This window comes from Aethalodelphis obliquidens, unplaced genomic scaffold (genome assembly GCF_003676395.1).
Source record: "Aethalodelphis obliquidens isolate GAN/ISIS:26980383/991018 unplaced genomic scaffold, ASM367639v1 scaffold2, whole genome shotgun sequence".
NCBI classification, from domain to species: Eukaryota; Metazoa; Chordata; class Mammalia; order Artiodactyla; family Delphinidae; genus Aethalodelphis; species Aethalodelphis obliquidens.
The window spans coordinates 47697481-47717258 of record NW_020837946.1 but is presented as its reverse complement, the minus strand read 5'-3'; the positions used below and the strand labels follow the sequence as shown (position 1 = coordinate 47717258).

The following is a 19778-nucleotide window of genomic DNA, read 5'->3' as shown; positions in this document are numbered from 1 at the left end:
GGTAGGAAAGTGGTTACTTATCCTACCCACTTTCCACACTACGTTGAGTAGAAGTATTCACTACTGGATCCTAGAGAGTTTTCTCATATTCCCCACATCTGCCCTGTGGGGTTCTTTGTATTTTCTCATCCATAAAGCCCTCTCTCTGTCAGCATCCTATTCTCATCACCACAACTGTTAAGGTCAGAGATTTTACTCTACTTAAAAGCTAATGTTAACCTGTTATTGTTTTGTGGATACTTGCAGAAGACACAAGACTTGGGCAAACGGCTTTTTATTACTCTTTGCACAATAAGCAGCATGAACATCAGCATTTTCCCATGAGTTCTACTTGTCTCCCAAGCCAGCAAGACAATATAGAGGGGCCCTAATGCATGCTATGCTTCCAGTGGTTTGTGTCATAGCTGATGAACCTTGAACTTGTAGAATACAAGAAAAACTTACTACCTTGAGTGAATTCTAACTAATAAGGGAATCGATCTTCTCTGAAAACCTGACTCAGGATAAGGATACTCAAGGATGCTCAAAGAAGGGAGTTAGATATAGGATCAGAGAGAGTTAGCTTGATCTCTAATTTGTAAAACATTGCTTCCCACTATCTTTGTCCTTTATAAACTAAGCATAGAAAACATAGCAATGAGGCATTTTTTCCTTTAGACAAGGAGTAGCAGAAATAAAAGACGAAATAATAAATATTTTAGGCTTTGTGAGCCATACACACAGTCCGCAACTACTTAACTTTGCCATGTACTGCCAAAGCAGTAACAGACAAAAACAGGTGTTTGGCCAGATTTTGCCTGTGTTTCACAGTGTGCTGAACCTTGCCCTAGACTCAAAGTTTGAGGGTTACTATCAAAATATTGGAATGATTTGCTCTATGAAACCTAAGACTGAAAGTGATCAGGAAAGGAATCTGCATAGAAGCATGCAGGAATCCCACAATTTAAAGGTCAGAGCCTTCAGCCCCCACAGTTTAAAGAAGTCAAGTTCTTTGGTCAACAGTCCCCATACACACACAGAACTCTAAACTTTTTATGGTATCATTTTATTTTTATAGGAAAATAGAGAAAGATCACCAGAAATCTGAGAAAACCTACAACATAAAAGATAAGGAATGTGGTTTTAAAAAAAGAAAGAACAAAAACATCAAGGAAAGAGATATTTGGGCAACAGAAGGCAATTTAAAATAAATTATCTGACATCTTAAAGAAAATATTGCAACCACCAAAAAACCCCCAAATTTTATAAAAATTAACTTGAAATAAATAAATTTAGATATTTACTAATTGTTACTTACATTAAAAAGTCAAAGACTGATATAAAATCCAAAAATAATCTCACAGAATAGACAAAAAAGCCCAGAAACTATTTAAGAGAATTAAAAGATAGAGCACCTATCTCAAAAAGGGAATAGAGAAAATAGAGCAAAGAAAAATTTTAAATGGAGAATATGCAAGTTTCTTATAGCCAGAGGAAACACATATTCACATAGAGAGGGCTCTCTGAATAACATGTAAATCTAAAAAATTATTTTCACTTTTGAATCCTATTCGCAAATAAATTATCAAGTATGACAACAGAATAAAGTTTCTAAGATGCAAAATCTTACAGTCCAAATGACCTTTACTAGGCTTACAGGGAAGTAAACCTGATATTGGAAACAGGATTGAACCTAGGAGACAGATGACATCTAGTTCCAGAGGTTCAACAAAGCAGCAAGCTGAGATAGTTATAACTGTATGTTCGAGAAGAATTAAGGGACTGTGATCCTTAAGAAGTATGATGATTTAATAGAATAGTTAAAAATATATAGACTGAAAAATTTTTTAAATAGAGTAAAAATAATTGATGGGGTCTTAAAAAACATCCTTTTAAGTGTTACTTAGAATTTATTTTTTAAGAGTTTAGGAACACTATACCCATAGATAATTAAATGCAACACAAACTCATTGTAAAGTAATATCTTTGGTAATAAATAAAAGCTACATACTGGTTTTCAATGTTTAGTTTCATATTATGCTCAAATTATGGAAGGCTTAACTATTCCAATACAAAGCTGATACCACAGGTAACCTCATCCTATTTCATTTTATCATGAGAAAAAATACCATGCAAATTCCATAACATCTCTAGAATATGACTACTGCTTGCATTACATATGTGTACTATATGTCTGTTAAGGCTTCCTTGATAGATTAACATAATGTCTCTTCAACATATTCTGCTATATGGCAAAATGCTTCTGGCATTCATAATCGAAGATCCAACTATGTACGTATTTCCTTTGATTAAAAACAAACAAAATCTACCTGTCAAAGCATTCCAGCAGTATACTGATTGAAGTCTAAAATACTTGTAAATCTCTTCAAATATTTTTATAGTTATCCTATTAAGAAAACATAGCTTTTCACTTCCAGAAAAGTATATAGTTGTATTCAAACTACAGTCTAGAATAATTCCTCAGTACATTTATCTCATTACCTTAGTTTTTCAGTCCACATTTTGTTATCTATTTACCAATAATTGATTTGTTATAAACAGAAGAGTAATTGCAACAGTAGTTTTTCTTGGCAATTCTTCATCCAAGTATATCAAGATAAGCATACATGTTTTTCATTAGCTCACAGCACACATGGTTGACAGTTTGGGTATCTGTACAGCACTTCTTCCTAAATTTCATTATTTGATCTGCTTTGACATAGGAAAGGTTGTTACACTAGTGTGCTGACAAATTGACAAGCCCTGTTTCTTCTGTTACTACTTTCTAATCAACATCATAGTTAATATTCATCTGGTGTTCCTCAACTGTGTACCACACAGGAGGGCATACATTCATTACAGTTAATTGAGAAATCAGTATGATGATTTGGACAAATATTAGAAGTGATGTTGCTTACGGTGGCAATTTATGATTTGATCCACATTAAGAGTAATCTGAGTCATTTTTCACTTATGCAATATGTGTGCATGGCAAAAAGTATTTGGTTATTTGTCATAGTATTTCTCACTGTCTACTTGTTTTTCTGTTGTATTTAATTTTGTTCTCCTATTTTATCACTTTAAATGCATTATTATTGCAATTTTATACTGAAACACCAAAACAATGAAACTAATTAAAGAAAATCCAGATAAAAATGTCTAGGTAATAGGAATGAAAATTGAATAGCCCTTTAAGGTGTTTCACCTATTCTACCTATGCACATAAACACGATGAGGCAGTGAAAGTTTCTACATTTAGACCTCAGAAAGACAACATCTATCTGAGAAGACACTGTCCTAGTCACTAGGAGTTAGTACAAATGTAAATGTGAAAAATGCATTATTTTCATGTTTGGGTTACTTGAAATCCAACCATGCCTCCATAATTGATTATTTACTTTACTACTGATTCTTGGCACTTGTTAGGTTCTCCCAGTCTCAGTTTTTCTTTAAAACCAAAGAATTCTAGACACAGTTTGATATATCGATAGTCTTTATATTAAATGCTTAACAATGTAATGAATGAACAGTATAACTATTTACAACAGACATTTTGTCTTGTCAGAGGTAATGAAATCATGTGAGCAGCAGTTTTTGAACTGTCCACCAAGGGTAAGGTCAGTCTGCCATAACTGCTTAAAATTCAACATAAATAGTTAAAGTGAAATAAATGAAGCTAATGTTTAAGTAGGGATTAGGCTTATTTTAATACATTTTCAACATATTTTTATTATATATAATTAACACACCCATCACTTTCACTTCAAGTTCAGGAGAAATAGATATCTTCTTAGTAAGGATCAACTTTTTTATACATGATTATTCCAAATGTAACCCTTTAGGAAAGCAAAATATTCTCAACCGAATTTCACAATAGCTATAAACATTATAAAAACATTTCACTTTATATAGTTGTAGAAAGGACCAACATGTCATTCTCAAGTCTGCTTGATATTTTATTTCCCATGGGGTTTTCTTACATCTTTGTGTGAGCACACGGTCTCTGTTGGCCAAGAACATGTTGGTAGCTTGGGCCCACTATAGTCTTTGTTGTATATATACACAATTTTTCATCAACTCAGGATATGGGAATAACGTCAATTTTGGCTAAGATATGGCTATCTCACACCTAGAGTTCCCTTTTGAATTCCCCAACAAATCCACGTGTCCACTGCTTTCGCCAAACAAAACCACAACCTCAGGCTAGTGGAGCCTACAGTTCTCCTGTTTGCTTGTCACTAAGATCACACTTTAACTGACAGTGCTCTACATCAATTGAGCCTCTCCTAGCAGCAAAAGCAAAGCAGCTGAAATGGTTTCACAGCCTAACCCACTCTTGTCCAAAAATTAGGCTGACAGAGACAGGTGAGGGTGGGAGCCGCTGTGCTTACTGGACTTTCCAAAGATAACCTTGATTTCATTAGAGACTTGATGGCCAGCAAAACAGTTCAGAATCATGGAAAATATAGCTTTCATTTGAAGTCAGATGTCAATGTAAACGTATTTCTATTATATTCAAAGGCATAATGGATATAAAAATTATAAAAGAATGAGAATATCCTTCATGAAGCTGACAGAAACTAATAGGCGATTTGTTTACTATATGACTTTAGCACAAGACTCCTCCAATCTACAATCTTTTCATCTGTGAAATAGGCTCAGTATAAGCACATGGATAAAATAGACAGCTGTGATGTTGATGAAAGGCAGTATTTATTTAAAGCATTCCATCATGTCAAACTACAAACTATAATGTCTCCTCAGAGAGCTATTTCCCCTAAATTTTAATCAATTGTTTTCACTCTTAGGTTTCTAAGTTGTCCATCATGACAATAAAATTTCAATAAAGACCTGATCAATAGTAATTATAGTAGATTACTCTGTAAGTCCTATAATCTATAGACTTACATTACCTTTCTATGTTGCTATTTAAATAAACATATGACATCACAGACAAAAATGTCAAAGATAAAGACTTTCCATTACATTCTGTTTCATTTTGTCCATTTTCCCATATATATTCAATGTAAAATAATATTCTCTGACTATGTACAGAATAAATTCTCATAATAGAAAATTTAGAAACTCCATAAAAGAAAAAAATTGAAAATAACAAGCATCCAAAAACATACATCCACAATAGAAATTATGAACATCATTTTCCTTTTAAAAGCTTGAGTTTTAAACTGTATTATATTTAAAAGTATTGTAATTTATTCTGATACTTTAATTGTTATCTAGTAAAATTATTTTTTTCCATTTGCCTAAAATCTATTTTCTATTATTTTTTTTAAAAAAATTACTTTTAGGATTCTCTATCAGTTGTTTGTCAAATACCACATTTTTTGTTTGTTTAGTATAAAGCTCCATCAAAAAGTTTGCTTAACTAGTGTATAAAGGAACCAGCAGAATAGTAAACCCCCTTCAAAGGGAATTAGATAAATGGAAGTATTTACAGGCATACCTCATTTTATTATGCTTTGCTTTACTGCACTTTGAAAATACTGCACTTTTTACATATTGAAGGTTTGCAGCAACCCTGCTTAGAGCAAATTTATTGGAGCCATTTTTTCCAACAGCATTTGCTCACTTTTAATGTCTGTATCACATAGTGGTAATTCTAACAATATTTCAAACTTTTTTATTATTATTACATTTGTACGGTAACCTGTGATCAGTGATCTTTGATGCTACTACTATGACTTACTAAAGGCTCAGATGATGGTTAGCAATTTTTAGCAGTATTTTTCAATTAAGGTAGGTACTTGTTTTAGACATAGCTATTATATACTTAATAGACTATAGTGTAAACATAACTTTTATATACACTGGAAAACAAAAAAAATTGTGTGACTCACTTTATTGTGAATTTGCTTTATCATGGTGGTCTGCAACTGAGCCCGAAATATCTCCAAGTTATGCCTACAAAAAGGTTGAGGAAAAGAATATTCAAGTAAGATTTCTAATTTACACACAAAATAAAACCATAGGTTTGAGGTTGTAATCTTCTAAACTGGACAAAACCCAGAAACTCCTAATATCTCTACCAGACAAAATTAATTTTCTTTGCTTTCACACAAAAACTATTTGTAAATATCAGTTTTCTACAGGCTAATATCTATCCTTACAGCATCGTAAAATGCACTAATCAGTAGCAAAGAGTAAGTCAAAGATACTCACACATGTACAGAATCAGATAATCCCAGATGAGCCTGCTAGACACACCCAATAGACCCCTAAGGAACACCCCGTAATTCTTCTTGTCTATCACCAATTCTTGGGCAACTTTTCCCTAACAGTAATTCTTGTGATCATAAATAATCTGCAAAGGTTATTCTTGATCACACAAAGACAGGCTACTTTCATTATGGTTAGCCTGTTCTTGTTTTTAATAAGTGCAACAAGAGGTTTTACTACATATATATGCCTCCTCATCTTCATTCCATTAACTTCACTTTGGAGCTTTTATAAATATATTGTGAATGTCCAGGGATCTTCCCATTATTATGTTGTTATTATTGTTTTCTTTGTTTTTTGGGAAATTGAAAAGTAACTAAGAAATTTACCTCCAGTGGATTTCACCTGCTCTACTTATAAATGAGGCTGAATTCCTCTCTTTGATGTCTCACAAAACGTGTAAGATTCCTGGCCTGGCAGAAACTGACCTTCCTGACTACTTGAAACATTTGAGCCTTCTAAACCATTAGACATCACATAGGTTTGCTGGGCAGACTTGGTGGGAATTGGCTTTTCATATGAAATATAATGCATGTTTCTTAACGGTAGGTTTGCCAGACTTAACAAGTAACATTTATTCTCAAATTTCTTATAAAATTGACATAAAATGAAACAAAATTTATTTTAAAAGATTGAAATATCATAGATATGTTCTTTGATTAGCATGTAATTAAATTAGAAATAAACATCAATAAAGCACCTATAAAGGCAATGAGTATCTGCAAATTAAACAATTTAATTCTAAACCACCAATTGTTAAGGAAGAAGTTGCAAAGGATATTAGAAAATTGTAGAAATTCAATGACAATGAAAGCACAACTTACTAAAAATTTTGGGACATATCTTAAGCTGCATTTAGAAGAAAATTTATAGCTTTAGTGTACATTAAGGAAGTTTTGAAATAAAATAAATAGGCTTCCACTGTGGGAATCTAGAAGAATGGTAAAAATTTAACCCAAAGATATGAATATATGCTGTCTACAAAATAAACAAACAAATAAACAAAAAACCTCACTTTATATTTAAGGACACACACAAGCTGAAAGTGAAAGAGTAGAAAAATATATTCTATGTAATGGCAGCCAAAAGAGAGCAGAAGCAGCTATACTTATACGAGATATGAGACAAAATACATTTTAAGCCAAAAATCATCACAAGAGAAAAAAGAACAGTATATAATGATAAAGAAATCAATTTAACAGTAATATATAATAATTATAAATATATGTGCATCCAACAATAGAACACTTAAATATATAAAGCAAACACTGACAGAACTGAAGAAAAAAACAGACAGAAGTACATTAATAATAGGGGATTTCAATATCCCATTTTCAATAATGGACAGATCAATCAGACAGAAAATCAGCAAACAGGGAACTTGAACAACACTACAGACCACATGAATCTAACAGACATATACAGAACATTCTACCCAACAGGAACAGAATATATGTTCTTCTCAGTTGCACATTGAACCTTATCCAGTATAGCTCACATGTTAAGACACAAAACAAGCCTTAACAAACAAGAAGACTTAAGTCATACCAAGTATCTTTTCTGACTGCTATGGAATGAAAGTAGAGATCAACAACAGAAGGAAAACTAGAAAATTAATAAATATTTGGAGATTAAATAGTACAGTTTGAACGAATAATAGGTCAAAGAAGAAATTAAAAGACAAATTAGAGAATATCTTCAGATGAATGAAAATACAACACACCAAAACTTATGAGATGCAGCAAAAGCAGTTCTAAGAGGGAAGTGTATGGCAATAAACACTTACATTAAAAAAGAAAAAAAACTCTAATAAACAATCTAACTTTACACCACAAGGAGCTACAAAAAGAAAAGCTAAGTCAAGTATTATCAGAGGAAAGGAAACAATAAAAATTAGAGCAGAAATAAACAAAATAAATAGAAAAATCACTAAAACTAGGTGTTTTTTTAAAACCTATTCTGTTTTTTTTAATTAATTTATTTATTTTATTTAGTTATTTTTGGCTGCGTTGGGTTTTCATTGCTGCACACGGACTTTCTCTAGTTGCCATGAGTGGGGGCTACTCTTCATTGTGGTGCACAGGCTTCTCATTGTGGTGGCTTCTCTTGTTGTGGAGCATGGGCTCTAGGCATGTGGGCTTCAGTAGTTGCAGCATGCAGGCTCAGTAGTTGTGGCTCATGGGCTGTAGAGCTCAGGCTCAGTAGTTGTGGCACATGGGCTTAGTTGCTCCATGGCATGTGGGATCTTCCCGGACCAGGGCACGAACCCATGTCCCCTGCATCAGCAGGCAGACTCTCAACCACTGTGCCACCAGGGAAGCCCCGACAGGCAGATTCTTAACCACTGCACCACCAGGGAAGTACAGGAGTTGGTTTTTTGAAGAAAATAAACAAAATTGACAAACCTTTAGCTAGATTAACAAAGGAAGAAAAGAGACAGGACACAAATAAATAAAATCAGAAATGAAAAAGGAGACAGTATAGTTGATGCCACAGAAGTAAAAGGAATCATAAGATATTGCTATGAACAATTATTTGCCAAGAAACTGGATAAACTAGAAAAAAATGCATAAATTTCTAGAAAACTACAACTTACCAAGACTGAATCATGAAGAAAGAGAAAGTCTGAACAGACTTATAACTAACAAGAAGATTGAAACAATAATTAAAAACCTCCCGACAAAGAAAAGCCCAGGACCAGATGTCTTCACTAATGAGTTATACCAAACATTTAAAAAAGAAATGATGCCAATCCTTATCACACTTTTCCAAAAAATTGATAAGCGGGCAACAACTGCAAACTCATTTTATGAGGTCAGTGTTACCCTCATCTGATATCCAAACCAGATAAGAAAACTAAAAATCAATATTACAGATAAATATAGAGGCAAAATTCCTCAACAATATATTACGAACAAATTCAATAAGACATTAAAAGGATCATACACCATGATCAAGTGAACATTATCTGTGGGACGAAAGGAAGGTTCAGCATACCTAAATCACTCAGTATGGTACACCACATTAACAGAACAAGTTTAAAATCAAAATATTATCATAATAAATGCAAAAAAAGCATTTGACAATATTCAACATGTTTTCATTCCAAAACACTAGGAATAAAAATAAATTAACATAACCTTAACATAATAAAGATCATATATGAAAATGCCACAGCTAACATCATACTCAGCAGTGAAAAACTAAAAGCTTTTCTTCTAAGATAAGGCAAAAGGCAAGGGTTCCTACTCTTGCACTTCTATTCAACATAGTACTGCAAGTCCTAGCTAGAGCAATTAGGCAAGAAATAGAAATAAAGAGCATCCAAATCAGAAAGAAAGAAGTAAAATTACTTCTGTTTGTAGATGACCTCATCTTATACTTAGAAAACCCTAAAGGTTACACACACACACACACACACACACACACACACACACACACAGAGACATATACAAACTGTTAGACTAATAAATGAATTCAGTGAAGTGGCAGGACAAAAAAATCAACATACACAAATTATTTGCATTTCTATACACCAACTATGTACTGTGTGAAAAGAAAATTAAGGGAAAAATTCCCTTACAATAGCATCAAAAAGAACAGAATACTTAGTAATAAACTTAACTAAGGAGGTGAATGACTTATAAACTGAAAAATTAAAAATTGATGAAAGAAATAAAAGAAGACACAAATGGAAAGACATCCCATGTTCATGGATTAGAACACATTACTACTGGGCTTCCCTGGTGGCACAATGGTTAAGAATCCGCCTGCCAATGCAGGGGACACAGGTATGAGCCCTGGTTCAGGAATATCCCACATGCCACGGAGCAACTAAGCCCATGCGCCACAACTACTGAGCCTGCACTCTAAAGCTCGTGTGCCACAACTACTGAGCCAGTGTGCCACAACTACTGAAGCCTGCACACCTAGAGCCCGTGCTCTGCAACAAGAGAAGCCACTGCAATGAGCCACCAGTGCACTGCAACAAAGAGTAGCCCCTGCTCGATGCAACTAAAGCCTGCATGCAGCAATGAAGACCTAATGCAGCCAAAATAAGTTTTTTTAAAAAAAGAAGACATTACTACTGAAGTGTCCATTCTACTCAAAGTGATCTATAGATTCAATGCAATTTCTATCAAAAACCAAATGGCATATTTTTACAGAAATAGAAAAAACTCTAAAATTCTTGTGGAAGCACACAATAACCCAAATAGCCAAAATAATCTTTAGAAGGAACAAAGTTGGAGACCTCACACTTCCTGACCAAATATACTGCAAAGCAATAGTAAATAAAACATTATAGTTTTGGCATAAAGGCAGACACATAGAGCAATGGAATAGAATAGAGAAGCCAGAAATAAATCCTTACCCATAAGGTCAAATGATCTTCTACAAGGGTGCCAAGAATGCACAATGGGGAAGACAGTCTTTTCAACAAATGTTGTTGGGAAAACTGGATAGCCACATGCGAAAGAATGAATTTGGACCCATATTTTACACCATAGAGAAAAATCAGCTGAAAATAGATTAAAGACTTAAAAATAAGACCTGAAGCTGTAAACTCCTAGAAGAAAACATAGAGGAAAAGCGTCATGACATCAGACTTGGATAATTTCATTGAGATGACACCAAAAACACAGCCAACAAAAGTGAAAATAGACAAATGGGACTAGATCAAACTAAAAAGTTCTGCACAGAAAAGGAAATAATAAACAGAGTGAAAAGGGAACCTATGAAATGACAGAAAATATTTGCCACATATCTGACAAGGGGTTAATATCCAAAATACATAAGGAACTCCTATAACTCAACAGCAAAATAATTAATAACCCAGCTAAAAAATAGACTAAAACATGAATAGGAATGTCTTATTCTAAGAAGATATTCCAATAGGTATTTTCAAAGATGTTAAATGTCACTAATCAGTAGGGATATGCAAATCAAAACCTCAATGAGATACCACCTCAAACTTGTTAGGAAAGCCATTATCAAAATAACAAAAACAGAAAGAAAAACAACATCAACAACAAAAATAACAAGTGTTTGAGAGAATGTGGAGAAATTGGGACCCTTTCACCCTGTTAGTAGCAATGTAAAATGATGCAGCCACTGTGAAAGACAGTATGGAGGCTCACCGAAAATAAAAATATAAGTATCACATGATTGAGCAATCTCATTTCTGAGTATTTATTCAGGAAGAACTGAAATTAGCACCTTGAAGAAATACCAGTACTTCAGTGTTCATTACAACACTATTCACAACAGTCAAGAAATGGAAACAACCTTACTGTCCATGAACACACAAACAGGTAAAGAAAATGAGATATATACATACGCTGGAATATTATTCCATGCTAAAAAAGAAGGAAATCCTGCAATACGCAATAACATGGATGAACCTGGAACACATTAGGCTAAATAGAATAAGTCTGTCACAGAACAAATACTGCATGGTTCTACTTATATGAAGTATCTAAAATAGTCAAACTCATAGAATTAGAGTAAAACAGTGGATATCAGGAATTGGGTATGTGGAAGGAGAAACTGCCAATCAGTGGACATAAAGTTTCAATCATGCAAGATCAATAAATTCTAGACATCTGCTCTACAAATTGTGTCTATAATTAACAATGCTATATTATACACTTAGAACATTTGCTAAGAGGATAGATCTCATTTTTTTGTTTGCAGTACGCAGGCCTCTCACTGTTGTGGCTTCTCCTGTTGCGGAGCACAGGCTCTGGACGCGCAGGCTCAGCGGCCATGGCTCACGGGCCCAGCCGCTCCGCGGCATGTGGGATCTTCCTGGACCGGGGTACGAACCCGTGTCCCGTGCATCGGCAGGCGGACTCTCAACCACTGAGCCACCAGGGAAGCCCGATAGATCTCATTTTAAGTGTTCTTACCACAGTGAAGTTTTTTTTTTTTTTAAATCTGTAGGTAGATTGATCCCAAAGAGAGGGAGAGAGAACACAAATTACCCAAATTAGAAATGAAAAAGGGGTCACTACTATGCATTATATGGATAAGAAAAGGAAAAGAAATGCTATATTAGTACAGACTGTACAGATATTATAAAGAAAAAGGTGTGTGTGTATAAACTTTATTGTAACATATTTGACAACTTAGATAAAATGGCAAATGACTTAAAAGACAAATGTTATGAAATATGCCACAAGAACAAATAGATCTTAATAGCCTATTATCTAGTAGAGAAATTAGATTTGTAAATGAAAATCTCCCAAAAAGTAAATTCCAAGACTTGAGGAATTCACCTGTGAATATTTTATAACACCTAATGAAAAACAAATACCAAATCAATAAAAATTATTTTATAAAGTAGAATAAGAAAGAACAATTCTCAAATTATTTATAAGGACAGTCTCACTCTGTCCAAATCTAATTAAAGACATTACTAGAAGAGAAAATTATGGACCAAGTATTCCCCATGAACAGTGATGCAAAAATCACTAACCAAATATTAGCAAGTGAATAGAAAAATATATAAAACATATCATACATCATGAACCAAAAGTTTATACAAGAATGCAAGGATATTTGGTGCTCAGCTATAAATCAATGTATTATAATTAACCATATTACCAAAATAAAGGAAAAATAATTTGATCATTGCAATTGAAAAAGAAAATGTATTTGGCAAAATTATACACCATTCATGGTAAAAACTTATAGTAAACTAGGAACAGAGGGGAATTTTCTCAATTTGAAAAAGATCACCTACAAAAATCTACATCTGATAGCATAAGTAACAGTGAAATATTGAAAATGCTTTCCCTACTCTACATGCAAGTACTTCTATTCCTAGGTGAGCAGTCCATCTTCTGGTTAAAAACCTATTTGCAATTTTTCAGGCCTGTCTATAGACAATTACAAAGGCTTTACCAGGGCTCAGGGAAAAGCTGCCCTCCACACACCAGACTAAGCGCACAGTCAGCGCACTGCAGTATCTGAAGAGAGTTATAGTCAAGGTCTCAGGCATCTCTGGCCAGTTATGCTTTTCACATATTTGCATTCCTAGCCTTGGCAGCTTCATTCTTAAGTCTCTTTATCTGAGGCCTTGTCTTCTTTCAGGTACCTCTGCCAAGATCTCCTTATCAAGAAGAAGAGAGAGAAGACTTGGACACTTTTCCCCATTCTGACTCAGTACTTTACTCCTAGTCCTATCTCTCAGCCTCCCATTTATCCCAGGATCCATAAATCTGCCAGAGCCTTTTGTAATTGCTAAGTATTTTTTGAGATATTATGGGACAAAATAAGTATCCTGTTCCTCATGATACTTCCACACACTACTTTCCTCATCTACTGATGATTTATTTTTTCTGAAGCCATTACTATTCCAATATATGCAATAGTGGTTTTTCTATTTCCTTCATTCTTTATGCATTTGTTTCTCTTTTCCATGTATTAAGTGTAATTCTAGTTTTAGGAAAAGTTTGTCTATCTTCCCCATTTATTTATTCAATTATTTACACTATTTAGATCATTACATAGATATTTATATGATTCTATGGGTTAGATTATAATCCATTATTTATCATTATTTATTTATTACAGAGTGCAAATTGTTCCAGATTTGGCCATTGGGAGCCACTTCAGGATGGTATGTGTGTACATTTCAAATGTCTACATCATAATCCTGACATCCTGATATTAAAAGTCCAAGAGTTGTTATTTTCTTACTTCATTTGTTACAAAAATTTGAATTTTTATCTTAAAATTTTAAAGTTTTAAATTTACCTTAAACTTTTCAAATAAAGCTCCATAAACATTCTTTTACAAAAAGACTGCATCTTGTAAAAATAGGTACTCTTTATTGTAAACTGATAGTATTTATTTATTTATTTATTTTTTGGCCACATTGTGTAGCTTGTGGGATCTTAGCTCCCTGACCAGGGATTGAACCCCAGGCCCTCGGCAGTGAGAGTGCAGAGTCCTAACCACTGGACTGCCAGGGAATTCCCCTGATGTTCTTTTTAATCTACTTTATGTGACAGCCTGAGAGCAGTTACCGCACTAACACCTGGACACAATCATTTCTAAATAATAGAGATTAAATGTACAATTGCATTTTAAGTTCATAAGAATAAATTTGTCAATAGCAAACAAATGTTAAAATTTATAAGCTTTTCAAAGATTCTCTAGATCCTCATTGAAATTGCATATCAGTAATTTGTTTCAACAAGATTATTTCATTTCTCTTCTCATGTATGTTTGTGCCTTAGTGAGTTTTAATATTACTTATGCACAATTTTAATGTCTTTTAAGTTTTATTAAAGAAGTTTAATCAAGTGCAATAAAAATCCCAGATTGAAGATCTTTTTTTTTTCTTTATTAAAAGTAAAGTGCTGCCAAGAGTCTGGATGAGAACTATGGGATTCTATATCCAACAGGAAATCTATTTTTTAATAAAAAGAGACTCTTGATAAACTCTATGCTTAAAGCAAATTTCTAAAGCATTTGCTATAGCGACAGAGCCTTTTAATTCCTTAACACTCACATATAAATCTTAATAACTTCCTTTTTGACTATAGGTTTTAGCCACTTCTCTGAAAAGGAAATGGTTTAATATATACATTGTAAAGTTAGCAAAAATATATTTGAAAATGTTATGTAGAATTTAAAACTTTCTAGTTAATAAAATACTAATCTCATCAAATATTTGAATACTTCTAATTGTTAAAATGTCAATTCTTCCTGTTTCCTATGTAGCCAAAGGCAGTTTCATAAAAAATTCTATGAAGAGCAAAAGGAAAGGTTTGGATAAAATGAATAATTCTGAAAAACACCTTCTGTGTTTAATTGTTAATAACGCTTAAATAATTATGTATCCGCTAAATGTAAATATAGAGCTGTTGATAATTTAACCAAGGCAAGCATCAGTTTCAAATCCCCATAATAATAATAAAAAAATGCTTTGTCACAAGGGAACTCTACCTAATGCACTGTGGTATCCTAAATGAGAGGGAAATCCAAAAGGGAGGGGATATATGTATATGTATGGCTGATTCATTTTGTTGTGCAGTAGAAGCTAACACAACATAGTAAAGCAACTATATCCCAATAAAAACTAATTTAAAAAATGCTTTGTGATTAAAATCTTCTCATAAGGTACATATTTGGCTTCTTAATTTTAAAGAAAGGACAAAGATCACAATAATGCTGGACATGGTTATCGTGCAAAAAGATATTTTGTAGAATTTATTATTCTAGTCAAATTAATATACTGTGAAGGAAATATTTCCTGTTTCTACACTTTGCTCTTTTGATAAATGGTCTGGCCAATGATATGGTATAAATATACTTCTATAAAAATTGGTTTTCTATAGTTTATTTGTATATCGTGTGTACTAAACATGGAAAGAGTAGCTATTATTGCTATTTTAAGTCCTTATAAATAAAATTGAATTTTAGAAACTTTTAATTTTGATTCCATCATACCATAACATTTTACTGTGATTAACTAAAGAATGTTTGCATTTGTTGATATGCAAGTAATAATTTTCTACTTATTTGAAACTAAAAAAAGACTTGTTTTCCAGTTAAAGCAGATATAAAAATGGTATTCATACACATTGCCCTCTCCAAAAATTAAGAACACTACATAGAAACAATAAAATCAGACAAATTAATTCCACATTCCAAGGAACAAAGGTGTAGTCCTATATTAGCTATCTCTTACTACATAACCCATTAGTCCAAAGTTTAGTAGCTTAAGATAACAAGCACTTATTACCTCATAGTTTCTGTGGTCAAGGATCCAGACACAGCACAGCTGGGTCCATTTCTTCAAGATCTCTCACAAGACTGCACAAAATGTAGGCCACGGACATAGTTGTCTCAAGGTTCGCATGATCTCTTTCCAAACTCATTCAGAGATAGTTGGCAGAATTCAGTTTCTCACAGGCTTTTAAATGGAGGCCTCAGTTCTTCAAGAGCCATTTGCTGGAGGCCTCCCCTAATTCCTTGCCTCTTTTTTTAAAACTTTTTATTTTACATTGGAGTATAGTTGATTAATAATGTGATAGTTTCAGGTGTACAGCAAAATGATTCAGTTATATATATACATGTATCTATTCTTCAAATTCTTCTCCCACTTAGGTTGTTACATAATATTGAGCCGAGTTCCCTGTTCTATACAGTAGGTCCTTGTTGTTTATCCATTTTAAACATAGTAGTGTGTACATGTCAATCCCAAACTCCCTAACTATCCCTTCCCCCACCTCCCCCCCCACAACCATAAGTTCGTTCTCTAACTCTGTAAGTCTCTTTCTCTTTTGTAAGTAAGTTCATTTGTATCATTTCTTTTAGACTCCGCTTATAAATGATATTTCTCTTTCTCTGTCTGACTGACTTCACTCAGTATGACAATCTCTAGGTCCGTCCATGTTGCTGCAAATGGCATTACTTCATTCTTTTTAATAGCTGAGTAATAATCCATTGTATATATGTGCCACATCTTCTTTATCCATTCCTCTGTCAATGGACATTTAGGTTGCTTCCAAGTCTTGGCTATTGTAAACAGTGCTGCAATGAACATTGGGGTGCATGTATCCTTTCGGACCATGTTTTTCTCCAGATATATGCACAGGAGTGGGATTGCAGGATCATATGGTAGCTCTATTTTTAATTTTTAAAGAAACCTCCATACTGTTCTCCATAGTGGCTGTACCAATTTACATTCCCACCAACAATGTAGGAGGGTTCCTTTCTCTCCACACCCTCTCCAGCATTTATTGTTTGTGGATTTTTTGATGATAGCCATTTTGACTGCTATGAGGTGGTATCTCATTGTAGTTTTGATTTGCATTTCTCTAATAATTAGCAATGTTGAACATATTTTCCTGTGCCTCTTGGTCATCTGTGTGTCTTCTTTGGAGAAATGTCTACTTAGGCTTGCATCCTTATAGATTATTTTACATGACACCTAGCTTCATCAGAGTGACCAAATGAAAGGGCGAGAGAGTGCCAGCAAGAGAGAGTGTGTGCTAGCAAGAAATAGTGCTAGCAACATAAAAAGTATGTTGATAGAGTAATCATAGAGGTAAATTCTACCACCTTTGTCATATTCTATTTTTTAGAAGCAAGTCTACACCCAGTGCACACTCAGGAAGAGGGGATTACACAGGAGCCGGAAAACCTGGATGTGAGAACTACTGGGAGCTATGTCAAATGCTGTCTAGCACAAGCCCTCTTCCCAATCACAAACTGTGACATACAGAAGTCAAATGCTTTACTCTTAAAAAAAAAAAAGCTTTACTCCTGGATCAAAACAAAGGAAGATGCTGAGGTCTACATCCCTTGTGTGTATGTGTGCACGTGTGTGTGTACGTGTGTGTGTGCACAACACATATACATAGGTACATATATACTTATTTATAGTGATGATAAGCGAGTTATCTCACTAAGTTGAGAAAACAAAGATGGGAGTTTTGAGAAGCCAAGATCTTGCAGGACAGACTACTGGAGAAAAGGAAGCTATGCAGAGGAAGCATGAAATAAATCTTCACATGGATCACTTTGGGTCCTTAGCAGAATACAAATAGGCATATGTAGAATGAAATTTCACAATATTGAGAAATGACTTTGGAGAAGTAAGGTGAGTAATCCTGAGTTCACACAGGGCTGGGAGACACTGAAGTTCCAACTAACCAGATTTAAGGGTCCTTTTGAAAACCCAGAGCATTCAACAGAGATTCCAGAAGATTCATACCTTAATATACAATTAAGCTAGCCCTAGAATAAAGAAAAGTTTTTGTTTCCCCAGAAAAACAAAAGGCTTAAAAACAGCCTCAGAAGGATCAAGTCTGTCAATCATTAGTTAATTAACTCCCAAAACAAAGTCAACAATCTTTAAAGGAATACTTATAATATGGCACTTGAAAATATAAAATATACAACAATAAAACTGACCATCTTATTAAAAATAATTGTACATTCAAATAAACAGAGAAATATATCACTAGGAGAAATGAAAAAATAAAATGAATCTCCAATTTAAAAAGAATTAGAAAAGACTTAGAAATGGACTTCAATACATTTATTTTAAATATGTCCATATAGTTAAAGCATATTATTTAGTGTGAAAAGAAATTAAATAAAAATAAATAAATAATACTTCTAGATATGAAAAGTGAAATAGATAAAATAGGGGAAATAACTTATTTTAGTTACAGTGGATTAGAAACTGTAATTCACTAAATTTAAGACATAGCAAACAGAAGCACAAGGGGAAGAATATCCAGAACCAATTGACCTGTGCTATTAGCAAGCAATCTAACATACATGTAACTGGTATCTCAGAAAAGGGAGAAGACAAGGAGACAGAGAAAAATATTTAAAGAAATAATGATCGGGGCTTCCCTGGTGGCGCAGTGGTTGAGAGTCTGCCTGCCGATACAGGGGACACGGGTTCATGCCCCGATCCGGGAGGATCCCACATGCCGCGGAGCGGCTGGGCCCGTGTGCCATGGCCGCTGAGCCTGCGCATCCGTAGCCTGTGCTCTGCAACGGGAGAGGCCACAACAGTGAGAGGCCTGCGTACCACAAAAAAAAAAAAAAAAAAAAAGAGAAATAATGACCAGCATTTTTTTTCCAAATGTGTGAAGCACAATAAAACCACAGATCCAAGAAGTACAATCAGTATCTACCGCATAAATACAAAGAAATTCACACAAGGCATATATTAATCAAATTACTAAAACACAGTGATAAAGTGACAATCGAGTCTGTGTGTAAATACATTTGTGGATAAGATAGAGAAAAGAGGATTTCTGAGAACCAGGTAGGCAAAGCAATTTATATAGTGTGTTAGAAGATATGTTAACTGGTCCTGTGAGAAATGACCTAATCACTGACTAGGTCATTGACCTAATCACTGTTCTACACACACACACATACACACACACACAACCCAACAAGAACAAGTGATCATCCAATAAGGCAGAGAGCATTAATGAGGTCAGTCCAAGACAATCCAAATGAGTGAATCATGCAACTTGAAATATATGAACGACATTCAGAGTTTGAAAGTTGTAAGCAATCACCAGAAATTTTGGACATCAAGCAGAAGAATTCAGCCCTATCTCCAACAACTCTTTTTCCAGACCCTTTCATCTAATCAGCATTTATAAGATAGAATTCCTTTTTCACACTCTACACAAAGAAAAAACTTTGACAATTAGTCAAATGTATTTTCATAATTTAGTTCTTAATGTTGTTTTTGTTTTTTTAACAGCTGTATTGAGGAATAATTCGCATGCCATAAAAATCCATCTACTTAAAGTGTAAAATTTAGGGTTTTACTAGATTCACAGAGTTATGCACACATCATCTCAATCTAATCTTAGAACATTTTCATCATCTCCAAAGAAACACTACATTAATTTGCGATCACTCTTCATTCCTTGCCTCCCTATACCCCAGGCCTAGGCAACCAGTAATTTTCTTTTCTATCTCTATGTATTTGCTTACTCTGAACATTTTCTATACATTATACCATATAATATGTAGATTTTAGTAACTGGCTCTTTCACTAAGCA

General features: G+C 33.9%; 1 long non-coding RNA gene across 1 annotated transcript in view; it reads right to left on the bottom strand.

The window, feature by feature from the left end:
- Positions 1–19778, bottom strand: part of LOC113630696 (uncharacterized) — a 310684-nt gene that overhangs the window by 220764 nt on the left and 70142 nt on the right. Inside the window, exon 2 of the long non-coding RNA XR_003437063.1 lies at positions 5838–5901. This is a non-coding gene — a long non-coding RNA (uncharacterized LOC113630696). The remainder of the gene's footprint in view (positions 1–5837; positions 5902–19778) is intronic.